The sequence below is a fragment of the Tamandua tetradactyla genome, chromosome 12 (assembly GCF_023851605.1).
Source record: "Tamandua tetradactyla isolate mTamTet1 chromosome 12, mTamTet1.pri, whole genome shotgun sequence".
NCBI classification, from domain to species: Eukaryota; Metazoa; Chordata; class Mammalia; order Pilosa; family Myrmecophagidae; genus Tamandua; species Tamandua tetradactyla.
Genome location: NC_135338.1, coordinates 6,155,148 through 6,177,469, shown reverse-complemented (window position 1 = coordinate 6,177,469; position 22,322 = coordinate 6,155,148). Strand labels below are relative to the sequence as shown.

The window sequence follows — 22,322 nt, the reverse complement described above, 5'->3', positions numbered from 1 at the left end:
TCTTGGAGGGGTAAGAGGGGAACCAGCATTCATGCAGGTGGGGTGTTAGGGTTTGCTGCGTCGACAATGGGGTGGTGGTAATGCAAGAAGGGGGAGGTCGCAACCCTCATGAGCAGGTATGAGGAGGGGAGAAGGGTGGGGCAAAAGGCAGAGGTGAGCAGGGGAGGAGGAAGTGGGGATGGAGGGAGAATGGAGATTACAGCCCAGGTAGGTTGGAGGGAGGTTCAGGAGAAGCACAATCCGATGGATCCAAGTCAAGGTTTTCAGAGGATTTAGAGGAGGGGAGAGAGGAAGAGGAAGGTTTTTGAGAGGGTTTTTGATGTAGGAGAAGAATTTGGTAAGAAGAACAGGATTGGCAAAGAAAAGGATTGGTTACAAAAGTAAAAGAAAGCTTGAACGTGAATCTCAGACCATTTGCAGCTGCACTGGATGAAGTTCTCTAAGTCTCTGAAAATGTGAAAATCAAAAGTGCCGTTTTCCAGCCATTGACTTTCATTATCTAATTTGTGTCGTGGCCACACAGAGGTCGAATAGAAAATGAACTTTTTTGGGTCTGATGTCTCCTTTTGGGTACAGAGTTTTAAGGTTATGGAGGAGACAACTACAACTAAAAGGTGTGGTTTTGGGGGGACGAGATTGAGTCCCCCATTTTAGGTAGTATGAATGAGACTAAGGAATCTTAAGGTGGAGGAGATTCTGAGGGAGACAGGCGTCCCCGAATCAGTCAGGAATCTCCCAAGAAACAGGAGACCATGCTTGGAACCGGACATCTCCGGAGCCAAGGGGTCTTTCTCACAAGGATGAGGGCATCCCGCCCGCGGTGGCCCTCGGGATGGTGAGGATTGCTGACCTAGCACTAGGATTTTTGGTGGTTGTCCTGGGGTGGGGGAAACAGAGAGAGAGAGAGAGAGATCCTCTGGCAGAAGAATCCTTAACTCACCCTGCTGTGACTTGTGTCTGGTGTTGGATGGGTTTTGAGCAGTGGCAGGGTGGAGGTCTCTCACCAATCCATCCATCCTAACATGATCCCAGTACTGGAAAAGGGCCCTAGGCTTTTGCGACATGTCCCCCAGGGAGAATGGGACATGTACGCGACCAGGCCTTCTGTACCAGCTGCCTCGTAAAGTTAAGAGGGGCTGTGGGGTGTATGTGGGGGGTGGAATTGTCTGCGCAGGAGTGGGTTTTGGAAGGGGCTGGAGAGGGTGGGCGGTGAAGTTTGGGACTGGAGGGGGTTGGTCATCTTGCTGAGTTGGTTGCCTGTTCATGGGGTGGGGGTGGGGGGGCCCTGGTCGGGGGGGTCTAAGTCATCAGATGGATTAGAGTGAGGGGGAGGTTGGGTGGGAGGTGGGGCTGTGGCTGGGGGGGTGGGGGGGTGCGGGCTGTGAGAATGTGGTTGGTTGAGCAGGAAACACCCTAGAGTGAAGGGAAGAGAAGGCCTGAATATACGGAACTTTGCCCCATCTTCTGGTATGATGTATGAAATTGTCAAGGTCTCCGAGTATTTTGTAATTAAAACCTTTTTGGCCGTCGTGAGATATTGTCGAATTTTTATCGCAGCCAGACAGTATTACAGTAGGATAGGAGACGTTTGGGTCGAATCTGATCTCGGTAATGTCATGCTTTGTACCGCCTTCGTAGACACCCAGGGGTGTGGCGGGGAAGGGATTGCCCACACCCACGCCACCAATGAACGCGAAGAAAAGGTGCCCTTGCAGTCGGGCACCCCCAAACTCAAGGGGAACCGGACAGATCAGAGAGGCCTCCGGGATGGAACCTGCGTCCGGAGTTCCATCTGGGGACTGGGCTCCCCTCGATTGGAAGGATTGCTGAGGCTGCACCAGAGACAGACCAGTCTGCTAAGTGCATGGGGTTTTAGGGCGACAGGGGTAGGCGAGGTGGATTAGGGTTTGTTGAGGCGGGATGGGTGGAGTTGCCAGTTCCTGCACGGGTGGCGTGGCTGTCGTGGAAGGTGGAGTTTGAGGGTGAGTCCAGAGGCGCCCAAGGGCCCGAGGAGTGCCCCAGACCCGACCGCCAGGGTTGGGGAGCCAGCCAGCAGGACAAGCTGCCACTGCCTGCTGCTCCCCGGTTGCAGGGCGGAGTTAGTCCAGGTGCCCTTCACCTCGCGGATTCCCGGGTTTCAGCCCCAGTGGAAAGGCAAACGCACCAGGGTCGAGGCGAGAAAGAAGGAGGTCAGGCAAAGGTTTTACTTCAAGAAAAGGCAGAACCACCCGGGCAGGGCTGAGGGAGCGGCCGCACTGGGGTGGCGCGGGACCGGGTTTTTATGGCTTGGGTGCGGGGAGTCGGCGCGACAGAAATACTTGGCAGGGGGGACTAACGGTAAATGTTCATTCTGCTACGTGACGTTTTCGGGACAGGCTGATCGCGTGTGGTCCACACGTGTGGTGGGGGTGGACTTGGGACTGTGGATTTCGATTCCACCTTGTGCTCAGGACAGGCTGACGGTTTGTGGTTGCGAGGATGCATTTCCGTTCCACCTGCGGATGTGGTCTCGGGAACTGGGGGGAGTTTTTCTGTCCTCCAGGCCGCACAGGTGTTTATTGGTCACCAGCATGATGAATGATGTCTTGTTTGCGGGGAGGCAATGTACTGAAGTCAAAAGTCAGAGTTCTGCATATAAAGATGGCAGTGCAGAGACACATGGAAATTCCATTTAAACAAATACAAAGAGGGACACAGCCAGTTCTGAATGGAATAAGAGGATCAAGTGTGGGGCTGGGGCAGAGCCTGTGGGCACACTGGCCTCTTCCATCACATTCAGCCATAGGGCAACCTGCTATCAAGAGTCCACCCCCCTACCGCTGGGCCAGGGTGAGAATTAAATGCCTAAAATATGCACAGCCTAAAGTGAACAGCATTTCACCCTGACTCCATCTGCCTGATAGAGCTGAGGATGAAAAGCACAGGGGCTTTCACTGAAGGCAAATAAAGCAAGAACTGAATTTCACCAGTACCTCTTGCTTGTCAGAGCTTTGAAAGGTACAACCTTTGCAGTTAGTTTTTTTTTGGGGGGTGGGGAGGAGGGGGGAGGTGCATGGTCCAGGAATCGAACCCAGGTCTCCTGCATGGAAGGCGAGCATTCTACCATGGAACCACCCATGCACTCTTTTACCATTAGTTTTAATCAAAATTTGGAAGTGTGTCAGTCACTTGAGATCCAGTCACTGTTACATTATGGAACATATGTATATACACAAACACTGAAAACCTGAACTGGTGGTTTTAAGATCAGTGAAGCATTAAAAAATGTAGGATTCCAGAGTAAATATAAAGTTCTTTAGCTTGGGAATGAAAATCTGTTGCAGTATTTTGCTGAGGTTTGTTTGGTCACAACAAACTTGATTTTCTGTGTCCCATAAAAATTCCTCTATCTCCGTATTTTTCATGCTGACCTATTCCTATCACCCTTCTTTTTGCAAGATTATGACATAAAGGACATTCTTTCTCTTCATTTCAACTATAGTTTGTTCCCAAGTTGCAAGCCATTAGCATAAAATAATGATGCCATTTTTTTAGAGTTAACTTGAAAACAACTTCATTCTTAAATTAGTAGACCTATCCAGGCCGCTAAAGCCACAAGAGATCATCACTTGACCAACAGCCTTTACATGCTCCACTGGTAGCCCTTCCTCAACCTGCCATAGTCTCTAACTCAAGGGTATTGCAAGAGCCTCCTAACCAGTCTTCCTGTTTTAATCCTTTCCAGTCTTCCCACCTATTCTTAACAGAGCAACCAGAGAGATTCTCTTAAAACATTATTCATTATGGCACAACACTATTAAAAAAAAACCCCACACAGATTCCCGTCTCACACTGCATGAATCACACTAGCCTTCCTTCTTCCTGCTTCTTGTGTTACTGGACAAAAACCATGAATTCTTTTGCCCAAAGTGCTCAATAACCAGTTCCTGAGGTACTGGGATTTCAAAGAGGGAAAGAGTTTATTCCTAGGCATGTAGTAGAAGAGCACATGGCCTACTGACCCAAAATCTGTCTCCCCCAAGTTTATGGGGTTCGAGGTTTTTAAGGATTTTAGCAAGGGGAGATGAGGACATTTCGAAAAGCAAGTTCAAAGCAGAAAAGGAGGCTGTTATTGTTACCATTTCAATAGAAAAAACGTAAATTGAAAGGAAGGGAGGCAGAGCTATCACTTCAGTACAAAAGGTGTAAGCCAAAAGGAAGGGAGACAAGTTATCTTTCAATAGCAGAATCTAGCTGATATGATTTACAAATGTCTGGGGCTAAAACTAGTTAATGGCTGACTTCAAATTCTTCAGTAGCTTTAGGGTCGTTGTCTTACAAGAAAATGACCAGATCAAGGGAGGAACAGCTCTTATAGTCATAAACGCACAAGAAAAGGGCTTTTACAACATTTCAGATATCAGGGCAGCTGGATTATAATTTTAGGGATTTCAGGTATTCCCCTCAGTCTACTCCAATATCCCAAAAAACAAAAAGGAATATGATTCAGTAATCAAAGTCATCCCTTAAATGTTGATTTCTCGGTCACAATTCGCCTTTGCCCTTGCTGATCCCCAGCTTGGAGTGCTTGCTCCCTCACTTCTTTCAAGGCTTTGCATAAATGTCATCTTTTTAGTGCAGCCCACATTAACCACTATATTTAAAATGTCTCCTCTTCTTTAACTTACTCTGTAACACTAAACTATTTTACTTGTTTGTCAATTATTTATCGTGTTTATTGTCTATCTCCCTTCCCTGTGCTGTGAGCCCCACTAAGGTAAGCATTTTTGTTTATTTTTCTGTTCATTGCTGTATTTCCCAACACCTGAAACTTCCCTGGTGCATAGAAGGTGCTCGATAAATATTTGTTGAATGAATTAAATGGACATCAGCACCCATTAAGAGCACTATTTTCTTTAGGTGCATGGTCCGGGAATCGAACCCCGGTCTCCCATATGGAAAGCGAGCATTCTACCACTGAATCACCCATGAATTCCCAAACTTCTGTTTGAGAATTCTGTTCTGCAACACCCATAATATATCTAGGCCAGTTTGTAGGCTAATTTTGTTTACATGGTTTTCATAGACATGAAACTATTTTTTTTTTTTTGGTCTCATTTACCTTTCTTGAGGAGATGGCTCTAAATGTCCAGAATGTTAAATGTGGCCTCTGATTCTCCTGAATAATTTTGGGGAACTCAAAAAGATAGTTATCACAATCATGGAAATAATTTTATCCTAAGAGCAAGTGTTAAATTTTACACTCTTTCCACATTTTTATTTGTAGTTAAATGTGTCCAACTTTCTTGCAGTGGCATTTCCAAATTCACGTCTTTGTTGCGTATTTTCCATACCAGCTTTGTGGTGCAGTAGATTCTGAGGTCAAAGAAGCTAATCCATTCATTACCTTTGAAAACTTGAAGACTGGCTATTGTACATTTGCAATGATTTTTAATACATAAAAGTAGAGGAGCTTTCACCATCCTAGTTTAGAGAGTATAGCCTCAATCCGTTGAGTTCACACTGACATCTGGAGGTTGAAAATTGTCACTACATGAGAACTCATGAAATGTCATTTACCTATATGAGTAATTAGTGCTTCCATCCCTCTTTAAAATAAGTAAAACATCTGAAAAGTTAAAAACATTTTAAAATATTGTAAATGTTTATTTTGAACATGTTTGGTATCATCTAAAAGGATCTCTGTTGCCTGGGAAAAGAATAACAGTAAGATGGCTAACACTAGAGCTTTACTTGCAACACCTCATTTCATTTTCAGGCACCCCAGTAAGATAAGGGACTATTAGTGAGATAATAAAAGTTTCACAGTTGAGATTAAGGTTCGGAAAGTTTGGCAATTTCTCAAGGTCATTTAATTAGTACCGGCAGAGTGGAACTTGAAGCCAAGTCTCTGTACTCCAGGACCAGGGTTCTTGGAGATGACCTCAGCTTGCACTACTGCAGAGGTTCTCCAGCAGTGTTACTGTTCTGGGGTCAGAGGAAATTCCTGTGAAGAATAAAGTGTTCTAGGTCATTCCCACGAGAAGCCAAGGTTTGTAACTTCCTAAGTCATTAAACACTCAAAATATACCATCCAAAATATTTCTTAGGAGAAAATTTGGTGGGAAAGGGCAAGTGTGTCTCAGAAACAGTATCACCATTCACCAAGTAAGTCCAAGGTCTATTTGGGAAGTACTTTCTCAGGTTAAGTGAATTGGACCAAGCCCTATCTCAGCGGAGATCCTACCTTTGAGCCCAGAGCCACATATGTGAAGAACTGCAAAGGTGGATCTCTAAATGGTATATACTGATGGGAGTAAAGGAAGAAGATTATCGTTAGTTTTAAGCATGTACCCATTAACTTAGTATTCCACCGTATCACATATTATGAATAAATACATTTTGCAAATATTGTGATTATCTTTTATACTGCATACTTAAGTTGCATTCTATTTTTGCATTGAAAGTATTAATGTATTAAGTGTAGACATATACTTAGTGTTAGAGCTCTATTTTAGCATTTAAGAACTTTCAATATTCTAAGCATCTTGAAAGATGGAAGGGACCCAGTTCTCTTTTGCCCTTTTAAATGCCCAAGGTGGCCACCCCTACAATGCCACAACTGTGCTTAGAACATTTAGCCAAGAAAATGTTCATTTTTGCTTTAAAGACCCCTCTTCCCAAACTCAGCCTTCCTTCCTAGGGAAAAAGGACAATACATTCTCTAAAGCAGGCAGGCCTTTGGTGATAGGTCAGAGTACCTTAAAAGCTAAAGGCAAATTAGAAGATAATGTCTTAGAAGTTAGAAGAGGGTACTTTGATTTTGGAGTTTGACTGATTAAGTAATGAACTTCAACCAGAGTATATTTGCCTTGTGTGGTTCCTGTACTTGGCCAAAGGGACTTAGCTGACTTCAGTGTCTTCCAGTAATAAGTGCATACTTATTTTAGAAAATGCAAATTATGTTTTTGTTATATTCGGAAGGTGGCAATTAATATAAATCTCAAAAGAGGGAATGTTAGTGAACTTTTCAGGGAAAATTCCTTTCAGTACTGTCGAAACAGTAGACCCATGTTTTCTCTCCTCCTGTTTGTAGCCATATACCCAGCAATCATAAACAAGGGGGTTACCCCTTACACTTCACCCTTCCATGTCTTCCTCTGTTACAAACTCATCAGATCAATCTGTGGATAAGAGCAGACTGGCAAGAGCCAGTATCTGTCTACTGGCTTGGAAAAGGAAGGAAAATGAGGACTAAAACTGTCCACTTCTCAGAAACTGCATAGGCTGTTTCTGGGAATAACTGAACACATTCATTTTAAAGCCTTTTATGTCTCCTGTCCTGGGTAATGTAATCTTCTATTATCATTGTTTCTTATATAAGAATCAAGTGTAATAATGCAATAGTTGGGGTGGAATATGTCCATGCTGGAAACCTCAGTCATTGCTGACTCCTTGCGCTCCTTTTCATATACCCACCCAAAATTCACCCACAAAATATTAATTGGTCGCCTAGTCTTTTCTTATTCTTTTTCCTGAAAGCACTCAAATTATTCCCATATTTCCATCCACATTGTCAGTGATTAAGTTAATATTCTTTTTTTTTGCCTAGATAATTGTAATTGAGGTAGTTCATAAAAGGGACCTCAGTATTATTGCTGTATTCATTTACTGAAATGACTCTATGAATTTGTATATGCTCAAGAATGTGTAAAAAGCATGCTTTCTGGAAAAGATAGTGAAACAAAATGTCCACTGCATCTGCCCAGTCATATTCAAGCATGCCCAAGAATGTCCAGGCCTGCCTGCTTAGCAAGACGAAATGTCTACTGTCCAGATAAGAGAAATCAGCCCTGAGCCAGAGCTGATAGCACAACCCCTGTCTGTTCCCATGGTAACTCCCACCCTGCAAATTCTGCCTCTGCACTCTCCACTTGCTAGCTATATAATCTGGAAACGAAGGATATTTGGTGCTCAGATTTTGGACAGAAGTCCTCTGAGCCTGCCAGCAATAAAAAGCTCATCTACTTCTCAGAGGCTCCTGTGCTTTCTTGTGTGGTGTTTGGAGTTTTTCCCGACTTCATAATAGCCTACCTGCTTCCAGTACACGATCCCTCCAATGTGCCATCCATACCACAGCAGAATGATCTGGTGAAGGGTGGTTTCTCTCTTTTAAATAGATGCAAGCTTGATCTACAACACTGCTAATGACTAACTGCATAGCCTTGGGCAAGTTAGTTACCCCGGATTTCTACAGCTGTCAAATGTGAAGAACTGTACTTTGCACATAAGGTATGGCTGTGACGAATAAATGATGTATCAGGATCACAATGGGAAATAGCATCCTCAAATGGGATTACTGAGGATTATTTAATAAAGAAATAATTACAAAGTTGTGGGAAAAGACACTATATAAGATATGGTGAAGCACCTAACATTAGAAAAATCAAGGAGCCCTTGCCATCTTAGGCCAAAGGGGAAAAGGAAAAGAATGGAGAGCAGAATCCATAGGAAGCTGTAGTTGTAGGAGAGGGCCACTAGCAGCAGCTTCAACAGATGAATGCAGTTGACCCAAGGGGACCTGGCAGAGGTAAAGATGAGGGATTAAAGCATTCTGAAGTGGTGACTCCCAATTGCCACACCAAAAGCAAAAAGATCAGTACAACCTGCTGAGCTGGGCACCAAGTTCATTCTGCCAGGGGCTTGGAGCAAGGTAGAGAAAGGGGAAAAGCAGACCTGAAAGGAGTATCAGAGAACATCTAAAACGTAATGCTTCAAAGTTCTTAATACATCTGCTTCAAGACAGGAAATTCTTTATTGTGGTAAGAAGGACAAAGGGGGAAGAAAACGAAAGCTATGGTTTTCTGCGATGCTACTAAAAGGGCAGTGGACACAGGAGGTCCTGAGGAATGAATTAGGTTATCACAGAGGAATGGCAACTTTACCCTTGGGGCAAATGCAGATGTGCCTGGCTGAGGACCTGCCAAAAATGAAGAGACCTCAGCAATGGGGAGAGAACAGCTGAAACTTTAACAATAGCAGGAGCTGGTGGAACAAATCTGAGGATTCTAGCTCCAGGACAAAATCCTGTGGGCACTCTTTCAAGTTTGACCATAGGCAATTACAAAGGCTTTGCATGAGGAATAGTTTCCTATTGATACCAATCAAAAGCAGTGGGTTTTCTGCCCTTTGCTTTCACATGACCAAACCAGGGTTTCAAAGGGAGAAAGAGTTTATTGCTAAGCCTGACACAAGAGATCAGACAGTTGGTGGGCCTAAAAATCTGTTTCCCTGAACTGCAGTAATTCTAATAGTTTATAATAGCAAAGGCTGGGCAGGGTTTAGGATACCGAGTACAGTGATTTGAGATGATGAGTTTAGAGTTGATCTATTTATTGAGCATGTGCTCAATTGATTATATACTTAGTCACAGAATATATTTAAGAAAATAGTGGCCTTAATATGATGATGGGCATGGTTTTTAGTCTATAATGAGGTATAAGTCACCTAGAGGTTAAAGTTTAAGCTACTGGACATGTCAGTTGGCCAATTTTGGTTCTAGCTCCATCCAGTAGAACAGTTTTGGAATTGCTTGGGTTAGTTCTCGCTGACTCAAGGCCCTTCATTAATAAACATTAGGGGTTGACTTTTGTGATCATAAGATTTTAAAGTTAAAAACAGGATAAGGGAGTACAAGTGAGGGATAGCTGAGGCCAAGGTTTCCTATCCAGAGGCCTTGACTAAGATGCTTTTCGTTGACTCAATACTTTCTACTTCTAGACCTTCCTCTGCTACCTTTCTCTGGGCCCCTGTATCCATAAATCACAGGAAAGTTTTGTTCGGAGCTACTAGGCAGTGAGACTATCACCCTGTCTGCACCAATCCACTTGACCCTCACCCAGTGCCATTTTATGGGGGGGGAATGGAACTTTGAGGAGCTGGCACCTACTTTTGCCTCTTGCTCATATAATTGCAGTAAGTGAATAAAGGCTTGACTGTGGCTTTCAGTTTTACTTCTTTTTCTAGTTAATTACCTCACTATCTAGCAGCTTCACGAAATTAGAATTTGGAAGAGGCCCAAACACAAAAATAAATCCATTGCCCTGATAATTCACCCCTACCCGGAGAGTTTTGCTGAGGAAGCAGCAATGGATGAGGGGCTGGAAAGTCACACATTTTTAAGCATTCTCATTGTGCTAGAGTTCTGGGGTGAGCCCAAAAGTTTTTTAAAACTAATTAGGATTGCAGCCCAAGTCCCTCCCAGCTTAAATACTGACAGGATCAAAGAGATTTGGTCCTTGGGGCTTTCCTATGATCACGATTACAAGATTGTTGAGGACGTGGACCATCTAAAATGGTTGGCTTATTTAAATGACTTAGGATGCTATATTCTCTATATTACTGGGGAGAATCACTGGGGCAATGCCTGTAATTGTAGGCTCAGGGCACTTTCAGACTGCTCAGGACAAGTCCTGATTTAGTTTTTCTGGGCCTGGCAAGCCCGTCAATGTTGACACAGATGCCATCCTCAAAGATCCAGTAACAAGTCGTGTCTCTAACAAGAAAGCAATGAGTCATGAGTCATCTGGAGATCAGTGAGATAGACTAAGCGGAGATTTTTTTGAGAGGGAGACCCAGAAACAACTCATGAATTAAAATTTCTGGACTTCAAGGGATCATTATAGGCTAGTTTCTGGGTGACAGATATAGGATGCATTTCTGTTTTTCTCACTAGAGGACTTCTTAATGGCAGTGATTGACTGTCACATCCATCTTTATAACACTCAGTGCCAAGTAGTGTGCCTGGCCTATAATGGGTAAGCCATACTTTTCTATGGAATAAGTGAATGACGGTGATATTTGCATATAATTCCCTGTAAGTAACAAGCAGAATAACACCTTTATGCTGGTTTGAATTTGTCATACACCCCAGAAAATCCAAGTTCTTTAATCCTCACTCAATATTTCTGGGTGGGATCTTTTTTATTGTTTCCAGAGAGATGTGAACCACCCGATTGTGGGTGGTCACTTTTGATTAGATGGTTTTCATGGAGATGTGTCTCCACCCATTCAAGGTGGGGTTACTTACTGGAGCCGTTTAAGAGGGAACAATTTTGGGAAAAGCTTGAGAGCCACAAGAGTCCACACAGCCAGAGATCTTTGGAGGTGCAGAGGAGGAACATCCCCAGGGAAGCCTTAGGAAATGAGAAGCCAGGAGAGAAAGCTTGCAGAAGCCAGTCACATGCCTTTCCAGCTGACAGAGGTGTTCCGAACCAATCAGACTTTCTTGGATCAAGGTATCTGTTCTAGTTTGCTAGCTGCCGGAATGCAATATACCAGAAATGGAATGGCTTTTTAAAAGGGGAATTTAATGAGTTGCTGGTTTACAGTTCTAAAGCCAAGAAAATGTCCCAATTATAACAAGTCTATAGAAATATCCAATCAAAGGCATCCAGGGAAAGATACCTTGGTTCAAGAAGGCCGATGAAGTTCAGGGTCTCTCTCTCAAGTGAGAAGGCACATGGCGAACACAGTCAGGGCTTCTCTCTTGGCTGGAAGGGCACATGGCGAATACGGTGTCATCTGCTAGCTTTCTCTCCTGGCTTCCTATTTCATGAAGCTCCCCGGGAGGTGTCTTCCTTCTTCATCTCCAAAGGTCACTGGCTGGTGGACTTTCTGCTTTGTAGTGCTGCAGCATTCTCTGCTCTCTCTGAATCTCTCTGAATCTCTTTCTCCAAAATGTTTCCTCTTTTATAGGACTCCAGTAAACCAATCAATACCCACCCAAATGGGTGGAGACATGTCGTCCCTTAATACAGTTTAACAACCACTCTTGACTAAACCACATCAACCAGGGAGATGATCTCATTACAGTTTCAAATATACAGTATTGAATAGGGATGATTCTACCTTTATGAAATGGGACTTATATTAAAACATGGCTTTTCTTAGGGGGCATACTTCCTTTCAAACCAGCACAGTATCTTTTCCTGAATGCTTTAGTTTAGACATTTTCATGTCTGTAGAACTGTAAACTTGCAACTTAATAAATTCCCCCTTTTAAAAGCCGTTCGATTTCTGGTATATTGCATTCTGGCAGTTTTTACAAGCTAAAACAACTTAAACATAAAAACTGAATTCTTCTGTGCTGGTTTGAAAGTATCATGTACCCCAGAAAAGCCTTGTTTTCATCTTGATTCAATCCTGCATGTTGGAAACTTTTGACTAGATTATCCTCATGGAGATGTGGCATGCCCAATTGTGGGTGTAACCATTTGATTACATGGAGATGTGACTCCACCCATTCAAGGTGGGATTTGATTGGTCTACTGGAATCCTTTATAAGAGGAAACATTTTTGAGAGAGCTCAGAAATGAGGGAGCCAAGAGAAAGAGCCGACACAGATGTCAGCACTTGGAAAGTGGAGACACGAATGTTTGGGAATGCTTGGGGCCCAGCAGGCACCTCTTTAAGATGCCAGGCAAGCCAGAATCTGGGGGGAGCCAAGGGAAGCCAGGAGATGAGGGCCAGACTTGAAGAGCCAGAGTGGAGAACCCCCATAGGAAGAAAGTCTGGAGGCAGTGGAACCCAGGAACAAGGGACCAGCAGGGCCAGCCACATGACTTTCCAGGGTGTTCCTGACCCATCAGCCATTCTTGAGTGAAGGTAGCCTCTTATTAGTGTCTTAACTTGGACACTTTCACTACCTTAGAACTGAATTTGTAACTTAATTAAATTCCTGTTTTTAAAAGCTGTTCCAGTTTTGGTATATTGCCTTCTGACAGCTTGCAAACTAACACATCTTCCTTATTTTTATTTTATAATGAAGAATACTACTGGGTTTTCCAATATGACATAAAGACTCAATCTATATTTACATATGGAAAATATTTTTTCCTTTGAGTTCCATTATGACAGACTTAATGTTGCCAGAAATACACTATTTTTCAGTGATGTAGAATACATAAAAGAGGTCTTAGATGACAATAATTTAGTAGAACTATACTTCTGTGACTTGCTAATAAATATTAATGATCACAAGACAGTCCATTACTTTGAACTTCTTTACGTAATACATTTTGAAGAAACTTACTAACCCAGAATAAATGCATCTTTTCACCAGTATAAATTGAAAAGAAGGGAAAAAAATTTTTGATACAGAGGCAATACTTTTTCTTTGCATTTATTATGAAGCAAAATTATTTATTAGCTTTAGAAAAGAGATGTGGTCTATCATAGAAATATGAAGCAAAGTTTATTTCTTTTGTCAGTCTAAGCAGTATTTTCATGGAATTTTGTCTGAGGTTCAGGTGAAGAATGCTTATTAAATTAAAACTTCTTTTTTTTTTTTTTTTTTTTTGTTAAAACTTATGACTTTTTTTTTATTAATTAAAAAAAATTAACTAACACAACATTAGAAATCAATCCATTCTACATATGCAATCAGTAATTCTTAATATCATCACATAGGTGTATGGTCATCATTTCTTAGTACATATGCATCGATTTAGAGAAAGAAATAGCACGACAACAGAAAAAGAAATAAAGTGATAACACAGAGAAAACACAAATAAAAATAAAAAGTACAAAAATATATAAGAGAAAGAAAAAAAAAAAAACAAAAAAAAACTATAGATCAGATGCAGCTTCATTCAGCGTTCCAACATAATTGCATTACAGTTAGGCATCATACCATTCTACATATGCATTTTTTTTTAGACATCATACCATTCTACATATGCAATCAGTAATTCTTAACATCATCACATAGATGCATGATCATCGTTTCTTAGTACATTTGCATCGGTTTAGAAGAACTAGCAGTATAACAGAAAAAAATATAGAATGTTAATATAGAGAAAAAAAAATAAAAGTAATAATAATAAGAACAAAACAAACAAAACAAAACAAAACAAGAACCTATCGCTCGGATGCAGCTTCGTTCAGTGTTTTAACATGATTACTTTACAATTAGGTATTATTGTGCTGTCCATTTTTGAGTTTTTGTATCTAGTCCTATTGCACAGTCTGTATTCCATCAGCTCCAATTACCCATTATCTTACCCTGTTTCTAACTCCTGCTGAACTCTGTTACCAATGACATACTCCAAGTTTATTCTCGAGTGTCGATTCACATCATTGGGACCATACAGTATTTGTCTTTTAGTTTTTGGCTAGACTCACTCAGCATAATGTTCTCTAGGTCCATCCATGTTATTACATGCTTCATAAGTTTATCCTGCCTTAAAGCTGCATAATATTCCATCGTATGTATATACCACAGTTTGTTTAGCCACTCGTCTGTTGATGGACATTTTGGCTGTTTCCATCTCTTTGCAATTGTAAATAACGCTGCTATAAACATTGGTGCGCAAATGTCTGCTTGAGTTTTTGCCCTTAATTCCTTTGAGTAGATTCCCAGCAATGGTATTGCTGGGTCGTATGGCAATTCTATATTCAGCTTTTTGAGGAACTGCCAAACTGTTTTCCACAGTGGTTGCACCATTTGGCATTCCCACCAACAGTGGATAAGTGTGCCTCTTTCACCGCATCCTCTCCAGCACTTGTCATTTTCTGTTTTGTTGATAATGGCCATTCTGGTGGGTGTGAGATGATATCTCATTGTGGTTTTGATTTGCATTTCTCTAATGGCCAGGGACATTGAGCATCTCTTCATGTGTCTTTTGGCCATTTGTATTTCCTCCTCTGAGAGGTGTCTATTCAAGTCTTTTTCCCATTTTGTAATTGGGTTGGCTATCTTTTTGTTGTTGAGTTGAACAATCTCATTATAAATTCTGGATACTAGACCTTTATCTGATATGTCGTTTCCAAATATTGATTCCCATTGTGTAGGCTGTCTTTCTACTTTCTTGATGAAGTTCTTTGATGCACAAAAGTGTTTAATTTTGAGGAGTTCCCATTTATTTATTTCCTTCTTCAGTGCTCTTGCTTTAGGTGTAAGGTCCATAAAACCGCCTCCAATTGTAAGATTCATAAGATATCTCCCGACATTTTCCTCTAACTGTTCTATGGTCTTAGACCTAATGTTTAGATCTTTGATCCATTTTGAGTTAACTTTTGTGTAGGGTGTGAGATATGGGTCTTCTTTCATTCTTTTGCATATGGATATCCAGTTCTCTAGGCACCATTTATTGAAGAAACTGTTCTGTCCCAGGTGAGTTGGCTTGACTGCCTTATCAAAGATCAAATGTCCATAGATGAGAGGGTCTATATCTGAGCACTCTATTCGATTCCATTGGTCGATATATCTATCTTTATGCCAATACCATGCTGTTTTGACCACTGTGGCTTCATAATATGCCTTAAAGTCAGGTAGTGCAAGACCTCCAGCTTCGTTTTTTTTCCTCAAGATGTTTTTAGCAATTCGGGGCACCCTGCCCCTCCAGATAAATTTGCTTATTGGTTTTTCTATTTCTGAAAAATACGTTGTTGGGATTTTGATTGGTATTGCATTGAATCTGTAAATCAATTTAGGTAGGATTGACATCTTAACTATATTTAGTCTTCCAATCCATGAACACGGTATGCCCTTCCATCTGTTTAGGTCTTCTGTGATTTCTTTTAGCAGTTTTTTGTAGTTTTCTTTATATAGGTTTTTTGTCTCTTTAGTTAAATTTATTCCTAGGTATTTTATTCTTTTAGTTGCAATTGTAAATGGGATTCGTTTCTTGATTTCCCCCTCCACTTGTTCATTGCTAGTGTATAGAAATGCTACAGATTTTTGAATGTTGATCTTGTAACCTGCTACTTTGCTGTACTCATTTATTAGCTCTAGTAGTTTTGTTGTGGATTTTTCCGGGTTTTCGACGTATAGTATCATATCGTCTGCAAACAGTGATAGTTTTACTTCTTCCTTTCCAATTTTGATGCCTTGTATTTCTTTTTCTTGTCTAATTGCTCTGGCTAGAACCTCCAACACAATGTTGAATAATAGTGGTGATAGTGGACATCCTTGTCTTGTTCCTGATCTTAGGGGGAACGTTTTCAATTTTTCCCCATTGAGGATGATATTAGCTGTGGGTTTTTCATATATTCCCTCTATCATTTTAAGGAAGTTCCCTTGTATTCCTATCCTTTGAAGTGTTTTCAACAGGAAAGGATGTTGAATCTTGTCAAATGCCTTCTCTGCATCAATTGAGATGATCATGTGATTTTTCTGCTTTGATTTGTTGATATGGTGTATTACATTAATTGATTTTCTTATGTTGAACCATCCTTGCATACCTGGGATGAATCCTACTTGGTCATGATGTATAATTCTTTTAATGTGTTGTTGGATACGATTTGCTAGAATTTTATTGAGGATTTTTGCATCTATATTCATTAGCGAGATCGGCCTGTAGTTTTCTTTTCTTGTAATATCTTTGCCTGGTTTTGGTATGAGGGTAATGTTGGCGTCATAGAATGAATTAGGTAGTTTTCCCTCCACTTCGATTTTTTTGAAGAGTTTGAGGAGAGTTGGTACTAATTCTTTCTGGAATGTTTGATAGAATTCAGATGTGAAGCCGTCTGGTCCTGGACTTTTCTTTTTAGGAAGCTTTTGAATGACTGATTCAATTTCTTTAGTTGTGATTGGTTTGTTGAGGTCATCTATGTCTTCTTGAGTCAAAGTTGGTTGTTCATGTCTTTCCAGGAACCCGTCCATTTCCTCTAAATTGTTGTATTTATTAGCGTAAAGTTGTTCATAGTATCCTGTTATTACCTCCTTTATTTCTGTGAGGTCAGTAGTTATGTCTCCTCTTCCATTTCTGATCTTATTTATTTGCATCCTCTCTCTTCTTCTTTTTGTCAATCTTGCTAAGGGCCCATCAATCTTATTGATTTTCTCATAGAACCAACTTCTGGCCTTATTGATTTTCTCTATTGTTTTCATGTTTTCAATTTCATTTATTTGTGCTCTAATCTTTGTTATTTCTTTCCTTTTGCTTGCTTTGGGGTTAGCTTGCTGTTCTTTCTCCAGTTCTTCCAAATGGATAGTTAATTCCTGAATTTTTGCCTTTTCTTCTTTTCTGATATAGGCATTTAGAGCAATAAATTTCCCTCTTAGCACTGCCTTTGCTGCGTCCCATAAGTTTTGATATGTTGTGTTTTCATTTTCATTCGCCTCGAGGTATTTGCTAATTTCTCTAGCAATTTCTTCTTTGACCCAGTCGTTGTTTAGGAGTGTGTTGTTGAGCCTCCACGTATTTGTGAATTTTCTGGCACTCTGCCTATTATTGATTTCCAACATCATTCCTTTATGGTTCGAGAAAGTGTTGTGTATGATTTCAATCTTTTTAAATTTGTTGAGACTTGCTTTGTGACCCAGCATATGGTCTATCTTTGAGAATGATCCATGAGCACTTGAGAAAAAGGTGTATCCTGCTGTTGTGGGATGTAATGTCCTATAAATGTCTATTAAGTCTAGTTCATTTATAGTAATATTCAGATTCTCTATTTCTTTGTTGATCCTCTGTCTGGATGTTCTGTCCATTGATGAGAGTGGTGAGTTGAAGTCTCCAACTATTATGGTATATGAGTCTATTTCCCTTTTCAGTGTTTGCAGTATATTCCTCATGTATTTTGGGGCATTCTGATTTGGTGCGTAAATATTTATGATTGTTATGTCTTCTTGTTTAATTGTTCCTTTTATTAATATATAGTGTCCTTCTTTGTCTCTTTTAACTGTTTTACATTTGAAGTCTAATTTGTTGGATATTAGTATAGCCACTCCTGCTCTTTTCTGGTTGTTATTTGCATGAAATATCTTTTCCCAACCTTTCACTTTCAACCTATGTTTATCTTTGGGTCTAAGATGTGTTTCCTGTAGACAGCATATAGAAGGATCCTGTTTTTTAATCCATTCTGCCAATCTATGTCTTTTGATTGGGGAATTCAGTCCATTGACATTTAGTGTTATTACTGTTTGGATAATATTTTCCTCTAACATTTTGCCTTTTGTATTATATATATCATATCTGATTTTCCTTCTTTCTACACTCTTTTCCATACCTCTCTCTTCTGTCTTTTTGTATCTGACTCTAGTGCTCCCTTTAGTATTTCTTGCAGAGCTGGTCTCTTGGTCACAAATTCTTTCAGTGACTTTTTGTCTGAGAATTTTTTAATTTCTCCCTCATTTTTGAAGGATAATTTTGCTGGATATAGGAGTCTTGGTTGGCAGTTTTTCTCTTTTAGTATTTTAAATATATCATCCCACTGTCTTCTAGCTTCCATGGTTTCTGCTGAGAAATCTACACAAAGTCTTATTGGGTTTCCCTTGTATGTAATGGATTGTTTTTCTCTTGCTGCTTTCAAGATCTTCTCTTTCTCTTTGACCTCTGACATTCTAACTAGTAAGTGTCTTGGAGAACGCCTATTTGGGTCTAATCTCTTTGGGGTGCGCTGCACTTCTTGGATCTGTAATTTTAGGTCTTTCATAAGAGTTGGGAAATTTTCAGTGATAATTTCTTCCATTAGTTTTTCTCCTCCTTTTCCCTTCTCTTCTCCTTCTGGGACACCCACAACACGTATATTTGTGCGGTTCATATTGTCCTTGAGTTCCCTGATACCCTGTTCAAATTTTTCCATTCTTTTCCCTATAGTTTCTGTTTCTTTTTGGAATTCAGATGTTCCATCCTCCAATTCACTAATTCTATCTTCTGTCTCTTTAAATCTATCATTGTAGCTATCCATTATTTTTTCTATGTTTGCTACTTTATCCTTCACTTCCATAAGTTCTGCGATTTGTTTTTTCAGTTTTTCTATTTCTTCTTTATGTTCAGCCCATGTCCTCTTCATGTCCTCCCTCAATTTATCGATTTCATTTTTGAAGAGGTTTTCCATTTCTGTTCGTATATTCAGCATTAGTTGTCTCAGCTCTTGTGTCTCATTTGAGCTATTGGTTTGTTCCTTTGACTGAGCCATATTCTCAATCTTTTGAGCGTGGACAGTTATCTTCTGCTGCTGGCGTCTGGGCATTTATTCAGATTTCTCTTGGTGTTGGACTTAGCAAGGTTGTAATATTTTTCTGTGAAATCTCTGGGATCTGTTTTTCTTATCTTGCCCAGTATGTGGCGCACGTGGCACACGTTTGTCTCAAGTGTTTGGAATGGGTCTCCCCCAGTCACCGATCTCCGTGGCCTGGGGATTTCGGATCCAATTCTCTCCGTTAGTTCAGGGGCCGCGCGTGGTGGGGGCGTCAGCTGCCGCGGCTTGAGGGGACCCTGTGGCTGGTTGCGGGCTGCAGCGGGCCTGGGGGATTCCCCACCGGACCAGGAAGCCTCCCGTGGGGGGGGGTACCGCTGCTTGGATAGCCCTCCTATCCGAGACTCGCATCCGCGGACTGGAAGCAGAGACTCGAAGCTGCCCGCAAAAGAGAGGTGCCGCCTGCCTCGGCTTGGGAAACTTGCTTCTCCAATACTCTCAGCCGGCCCGGAAAGGAGGGAGGGAGTAGCTCGGACCACCGCAGCTGCCGCTGATCGGGAAATCACGCGCCGCTCGGGGGTCTCACCGCAGCCGAGTCTCGCAGTCAGTCTAGCCAGCCCAGACTTTGGATAGCCCTCTGATCTGAGATTCGTAGCTGCGGACTCGAAGCCGAGACTCGAAGCCGCCCGCAAAAGTGTGGCGCCGGCCGCCTTGGCTGGGAAGCTTGTCTCTCCGAGTCTCTCAGCCAGCCCGGGAAGGAGGGAGGGATTAGCTCGGACCGCCGCAGCTGCGGCTGCTCGGGAAATCGCCCGCCGCTCGGGGATCTCACTCACCGCAGCCGAGTTTCGCAGTCAGACTAACCAGCCCAGACTGGGTTACGCTGTGTGTTCATTCCCTGCTGTAGCCCCGGGAGCTGTTCTGTACTGTTTCTGTTCACCTATTAGTTGATTTGGAGTCGGAGGAACTAAGACGCATGTACCTTACTAAGATGCCATCTTGGATCTCCTAAATTAAAACTTCTAATCCATACTGTCATTTTTGTCCTTTCTGTAGAATAGTGTTTCTACTCATAACAACTTTATAAATTATTTTTTAAAGTCTATAAATAAATTAAATGGAAGAGCAGTCCAGAAAAGACCAAAGGTAGCCTAAAATAATGAAAAGGTGGTAAAATTTGAATATTTCTTGTAGGATTTGAACCTAAGAGTTAGAAATAAATGATATTCAAATCATCAGAGACTGAATTCTACTTCTGACTTGATCTACCCTTCATAAACTATAGGACACCAAACTACAAACTACAGTAGACCTCAAAAAATGTCACATATAAAAATATATACATTGGCAGTAGAAGATCAATTAGAAATGGCAATTCCTAGTTTTAAAGGAAAAACAACTTGAATTTCCAAAAAGGTAATTTATATACATTTTATTGAATATACTATTGCCTTAATGGATGTAGGTATTTATTGTTATTTATAGTTTGAAAAGTAGGCTTGTGAGTATATTGAGCTGAATCACTTGCCTTAGATTATTGGATTGTTGCTGCTTGAATATTTCAGTGAATATAACACTTTAATGCATATACCAAACAAACCAAGTTTAAAATTTTAAAAAGAATAAAATTTGATAAAAATAGATGAAGATGGAAAGTTTTTGCAATAAGGAATGAAAAAAAAGTACAAAAGCAATTCCAAATATTTGCTGATTACATAGTCATATCCAAAACATGAGGACATGCATTAAAATAATTTAAAGGAAAGCTAGACAGAAGGAAGCTGGTAGAGTTAATATCTAAATCATTTGATAAAACAGACTTTATTATAAAAAGCATTATTTGAAATATAAAGGAATATTCCATAATAAAAATAGTTCATTAGGGAAATAGAAAATTCTTAAATTTGTATGCACTTATAACATCAAAAACAGAAAGCAAAAATTGAAAGAACTACTGAAAAAAACAGACACACTCATAATCTAGTTGGAGACTTTAACACAGCTTTCTCAATAATAAATACAGAAAACAAAAATAAAGCAATAAAGGATTTGAATCGTGTTCTTAACAAATTTGATCTAATGAGCACACACAGAACATTTAACAGCTGTAAATAAATTTTTTCAAAGACACAGTAAAGAAAATTTGGAAAACTTTAACATAACAAGGCCAGAAAGCAAATATCAATAACTTTCAAAGGACTGAATTCTTTAAAAGGATATTCTCTGCTATATTATAGTTGTTAAAATACATAATAAAAAGATGATTTTAAAAATATCCCTATGCTTGAAAATTAGAAAACATACTTCTATTTATGTGTTACAGAAAAAATAATGACAAAAATTGAAAATATTTTCAAATAGCAGTAAGGAAAACACTATAAAAAAGGTCAATTCTCCCAAAATTAAAATAAAGATTTAATACAATTACAATAAAATTCCCCAGTGGGTTTTATTTGGGGGAGAGGGGGTGAGGTGTAGAGGAGTATGGAAGAAAATCAATAAGCTGATTCTAAAATGTATGTGGAAGATGAAAGTCCCAAGAAGTGACAAGACATTTCTGAGCAAGAAGAGGATGCAGGGACCTACCGTACCGGAGATCAAGACTTACTATAAAGCCATGATAATTAAACCATGTGATGATGGAATAGGGATAGACAAAATTGAATAAGTAAGCAAAATAAAAGGTGATCCTGACCCAGATCCATGCATTTATGCAAATGCTAGATGATAGAGGTGGCATGCAGTTTCTAAGGCAAAGAAGGACAATGTTTATTGTTCCATGGGCAAGTGGTTATCCAAATGGAAAACCATAGAGATGGATTCCTACTTTACATTAGATACACACATAAAATCTAGGTGGACCAAGGACTTGAGAGAAAGATTGAGCTCTTAAAACAAAATACAAGAAAATATGGGCCGCGGTGGCTCAGCGGGCAAGAGTGCTTGCCTGCCATGCCGGAGGACCCCGGTTCGATTCCCGGCCCCAGCCCATGTAAAAAAACAAACAAACAAACAAAAACTAATAAAAAATGATCTCTTTTAAAAAAAAAAAAAAAAAAATACAAGAAAATATCTTTGCCACCTTGGAATATGAAAGTATTTTTAAAACAAGATGAAAACTATGGTAATCATTTTTTAACAGATGAACTACATTATAATTAAGAGTTTGTGCTCATCAGAAGACACCGTAAATAGTGGAAAGATGAGCCACAAACTAGAAATGATCACTATAACAAACGTAACTGAAAATAGTCTACTTTTCAGAATTTGTTAAAACAAAATAAGTCCTACAAATCAATAAGTAGAAGACAACCCAGTACACCAAAAAAATGGACAAACTTCAGGAAGGGACAAGTTACAGAAGCACAAGGAGGACAGAAACACAAGATATTCACCCTGTTTAGTAATCAGGAATGCGCAGT

General features: G+C 40.4%; 1 long non-coding RNA gene across 2 annotated transcripts in view; it reads right to left on the bottom strand.

Moving 5' to 3' along the window:
• Positions 1–5,629: 5,629 nt before the first annotated feature.
• LOC143651752 (uncharacterized) overlaps positions 5,630–22,322 on the bottom strand; it is a 68,679-nt gene continuing 51,986 nt past the window's right edge. Inside the window, exon 4 of one of the 2 annotated variants that reach the window (XR_013160183.1) lies at positions 5,630–5,986. This is a non-coding gene — a long non-coding RNA (uncharacterized LOC143651752). The remainder of the gene's footprint in view (positions 5,987–22,322) is intronic. The other variant, XR_013160184.1, reaches the window with a different exon arrangement.